The sequence below is a fragment of the Limulus polyphemus genome, unplaced genomic scaffold (assembly GCF_000517525.1).
Source record: "Limulus polyphemus unplaced genomic scaffold, Limulus_polyphemus-2.1.2 Scaffold6375, whole genome shotgun sequence".
Lineage (NCBI taxonomy): Eukaryota > Metazoa > Arthropoda > Merostomata > Xiphosura > Limulidae > Limulus > Limulus polyphemus.
The window spans coordinates 26235-31563 of record NW_013671985.1 but is presented as its reverse complement, the minus strand read 5'-3'; the positions used below and the strand labels follow the sequence as shown (position 1 = coordinate 31563).

The window sequence follows — 5329 nt, the reverse complement described above, 5'->3', positions numbered from 1 at the left end:
TTATACTCTATTCCCTTATAGTGATGGCACACAAGGAGACACACATTCGGCATGTAATGCTGTTTGAATACAAGATTGGAAACAACGCCTCTGTAGCCACAAAGAATATCAAAGAAGTTCATGGAAATGTTTTGAATATTTGTAAGTGTCAACGATGGTTCAACAAATTTCGTTCAGGTGACTTTCGCCTTAAAAACTGTGATGGCAGGGGCCAAAATGTTGGAATTGATATTGATGCTCTGAAGATGCTTGTTGAGTCTAACCCAAGGCAACACACTCGTGAAATGGCCCTGAAATTGCATGTCTCTCATGAAACAATATGTAAACATCTAAGGAACATGGGAAAACTCCATAAAGGAGGTGTATGGGTGCCTCATAAACTAACCGATGATGATCGTTTCCAACATGTGAATGTTGCCTCGTCTCTTATGGCGCGTAATGCGCATGAACCATTTTTGGACAGAATTGTCACTGGTGATAAAAAATGGATTCTCTATGCAAATATTAAACACCAAAAACAATGGCTCAGTTCTAGACAAAAACCACTTCCAACCTGGACTCCATCCACAGAAAGTAATGCTTTACATATGGTGGGACATCAAAGAAGTAATTAATTTTGAACTCCTCAATCCACAGCAAACTGTCAATGCAGAGATCTATAGTCAACAACTGGAATGTTTAAATCAAGCCCTTCATCAGAAACTCCCTTCAGTCATCAATCGGAAAGGTGTTCTTCTTCTTCACGACAATGCACGTCCACATGTGGCATGTTTGACACAATACAAGATTATGGAGTTGAGTTGGGAAGTTCTCCCCTTCCACCATATTCTCCAGATATGGCACCATAAGATTAACATCTTTTTCGTTCACTGCATCATCATCCTCTTAATGGGAAAACGTATGCAAATATGGAAGGCGTAAAAGAGGACATAGACATGTTTTTTGCTTTAAAGCCAAGTGATTTCTTTATTCAGGGCATTAACAACTTGATTTTAAGATGGAAAAGCATCATCAATAAGAATAGAGACTATTTCATTTAATAAATGCTTTGTTTTGATATATAAGTCGTTCAGGTTTTTTCATCTAAAAAAACTACAATAATTTACTTTGACGACCTAATATATGATGATATGAGACACACACACACACACATATATATATATATACACATATACAAATATTGAAGTGAATTGTATGGCAATGTAATATTTTAATTATTAGATTGGATTACGAGTGTTTTGTTTTTTGGTGTGTTGTAGAGAAAAATAATCAGGTAATTTTCAATGGAGTATTTATGGCTGACTAATGCCAAAAAAAGAGGAATAAAGATATATAGTACAATAAAAAGAGGAAGTATTATTATTATTGTTTTAATTCCAAAGTAAATATACAAACTTGGATATAGTCAATGCTTGGTGAGTAGCCTTTATGGTATTCTTGTATTTGTCATGACAAAATTTATGACGATTAAAACTATAAGGTTTGCTGAACAGGATGATAAAACATTATTACAACTTATCTACTATGTTGAAGCAGACGAGGCTAGCTTATGATGATTAAAATTATAAGGTTTGATGAACAGGATGATGAAACATTATTACAGCTTGTCTACTATGTTAAAGCAGATGAAGCTAGCTTATGATGATTAAAACTATAAGGTTTGATGAACAGGATGATGAAACATTCCTATAGCCTGTCTGTTATCTTGTAAACTAACACATCAGCTGTTTATTTAAATACATTCTTTGTTAAGTTGGAAGACAAAGAATTACCACAAGCCCATCTATTAAGAATGAATTAAAACGACAGCTGCATAACTTACTATTAAGCCTCAACATGTAAAAAACAAGTTAAGTATAAAATCTGTAATGATGATGAACTTATATTTAAGTCAACTAGTGCTGTTACTACAACTGAAATTTTTATAAGATAGCTACTATAAAAACAGAGACAAAGAGTTTTTCTTTATACATCAATATACACTGTCAACATCAGCAACAACTAATGTAATGAGACACAACAAATGTCAAAATTAAACCTGAAGTACTAATATTTTCTCAAAAAACAAATTTCATAAAACAGTAAAAGCAAAAAAAGATAGAGACTTTGTACAACTTTTTCAAGTTTCACAAGTCAAAGACTAACTGTACGATATATATTTATCTTATTAGAAATTCAAGAGAAAACACACTTCACACAAGTATGTGAAAAAAATAAAGAAAAGAGTCACTCACCTCTGTGAATAATTGTTAGCTTCTCCTTTAGGTAGTTAAGGGCATTGACGGTCTAAAAGATAAGAGAAACAATTTTTCAAATGTATTTTTCAACGAGTAGTGAGACCAAAAAATTGTCTTCAAATACTTTCATAAATATTCAGAATTGTTTAAACAGTGTTCTTTCAATACTGTTAGTTTAAATTGTTATATATGTGACTTAATCAAAAACAAGAGTTATTGAAAAGTACAAAATCTCATACCGTTGAGTCATATTAATCAACATACTTGTGCCCTTCAATGGTACATTTCTGTTTCACACAAATTTGGTAAAAAAATGTATTTGTTATTATATATATTATAATAATCTCACACTCTATGTCTTTATGACTCACATATCATTATTCCAATGCCTTAAATAGCTAGCTTGATTAATAGATTAGATATTGACTTCATTCTGACAATTTACATACAAAGTATGACAGTTTCGAGATGTTTTATTTTGTTAACTGTTCCTTCACACTTCAGGCTATCTTTAAAGTGAACAAGATACATCATGACCTTGTATATATCCAGAAATACTTGAAATATTCCCTATTTTATTTATATTTAGGAACTATTAAACTTAAATAAACAAAACATATGAAGATTGTTTATCATTATCCTGACACAGCTATACTAACAGTATCATTATCCTGACACAGCTATACTAACAGTATCATTATCCTGACACAGCTATACTAACAGTATCATTATCCAAACATAGGTATACTAACAATATCATTATTCTAACACAGACAGTTATAGTAACAGTATACTGACAATAGATATATCAACAGTATCATTATCTTGACACAGCTATACTAACAGTATACTGACAATAGATATATCAACAGTATCATTATCTTGACACAGCTATACTAACAGTATCATTATCCTGACACAGCTATACTAACAGTATCATTATCACAACACAGCTATACTAACAGTATCATTATCCTAACACAGCTATACTAACAGTATCATTATCCTAACACAGCTATACTAACAGTATCATTATCCTAACACAGCTATACTAACAGTATCATTTTCCTAACACAGCTATACTAACAGTATCATTATCCTAACACAGCTATACTAACAGTATCATTATCCTGACACAGCTACACTAACAGTATCATTATCACAACACAGTTACAATAACAATATCATTATCCTTACACGGCTATACTAACAGTATCATTATCCTGACACAGCTATACTAACAGTATCATTAACCTTACACAGCTACACTAACAGTATCATTATCCCAACACAGTTACACTAACAATATCATTATCCTAACACAGCTATACTAATAGTATCATTATCTTAATACAGCTATATTAACAGTATCATTATCTTAATAAAGCTATATTAACAGCTGTTAGTATAGCTGTGTCAGAATAATGGTATTGTTCGTATAGCTGTTTTGGGATAATGATACTGTTAGTATAGCTGTGTTAGGATAATGATATTGTAAATATAGCTGTCTGTGTTAGGATAATGATACTGTTAGTATAGCTGTGTTAGGATAATGATATAGTTAGTATAGCTGTGTTAGGATAATGATATATCATTATCCCAAAACAGCTATACGAACAATACCATTATTCTGACACAGCTATACTAACAGTATCATTATCCTGACACAGCTATACTAACAGTATCATTATTCTAACACAGCTATACTAACAGTATCATTATCCTAACACAGCTATACTAACAGTATCATTATCCCAAAACAGCTATACTGACAGTATCATTATCCTGACACAGCTACAATAACAGTATCATTATCCCAACACAGTTACACTAACAATATCATTATCCTAACACAGACAGCTATATTAACAGTATCATTATCCTAACACAGACAGCTATATTTACAGTATCATTATCCAAACATAGCTATATTAACAGTATCATTATCCCAAAACAGCTATACGAACAATACCATTATTCTGACACAGCTATACTAACAGTATCATTATCCTGACACAGCTATACTAACAGTATCATTATCCTGACACAGCTATACTAACAGTATCATTATCCTAACACAGCTATACTAACAGTATCATTATCCTAAAACAGCTATACGAACAATACCATTATTCTGACACAGCTAACCTAACAGTATCATTATCCTGACACAGTAGCTGTGTCAGGATAATGATACTGTTAGTATAGTTGTGTCAGGATAATTATACTGTTAGTATAGTGTGTCAGGATAATGATACTGTTAGTAGCTACACTAACACTATCATTATTTCAACACAGTTACACTAACAATATCATTATCCCAACACAGTTACACTAACAGTATTATTATCCTAACACAGACAGCTACATTAACAGTATCATTATCCAAACATAACTATACTAACAATATCATTATCCTAACACAGTTACACCAACAGTATCATTATCCCAACACAGTTACACCAACAGTATCATTATCTTGACACAGCTACACTAACAGTATCATTATCCCAACACAGTTACACCAACAGTATCATTATCTTGACACAGCTATACTAAAGGTATCATTATCGTGACACAGCTATACTAACAGTATCATTATCCTGACACAGCTACACTAACATTATCATTATCACAACACAGTTACACTAACAATATCATTATCCTAACACAGCTATACTAACAGTATCATTATCCTAACACAGCTATACTAACAGTATCATTATCTTAACACAGCTATACTAACAGTATCATTATCCTAACACAGCTATACTAACAGTATCATTATCCTGACACAGCTACACTAACAGTATCATTATCCAAACATAGCTATATTAACAATAACATTATCCAAACATAGCTATACTAACAATATCATTATCCTAACACAGACAGCTATCTTAACAGTATCATTATTCAAACATAGCTATACTAACAATATCATTATCCTAACACAGACAGCTATATTAACAGTATCATTATTCAAACATAGCTATACTAACAATATCATTATCCTAACACAGACAGCTATATTAACAGTATCATTATTCAAACATAGCTATACTAACAATATCATTATCCTAACACAGACA

General features: G+C 31.8%; 1 long non-coding RNA gene across 1 annotated transcript in view; it reads right to left on the bottom strand.

Moving 5' to 3' along the window:
• LOC106473657 overlaps nucleotides 1-5329 on the bottom strand; it is a 22203-nt gene that overhangs the window by 14911 nt on the left and 1963 nt on the right. The window contains exon 2 of the long non-coding RNA XR_002613746.1: nucleotides 2235-2286. This is a non-coding gene — a long non-coding RNA (uncharacterized LOC106473657). The remainder of the gene's footprint in view (nucleotides 1-2234; nucleotides 2287-5329) is intronic.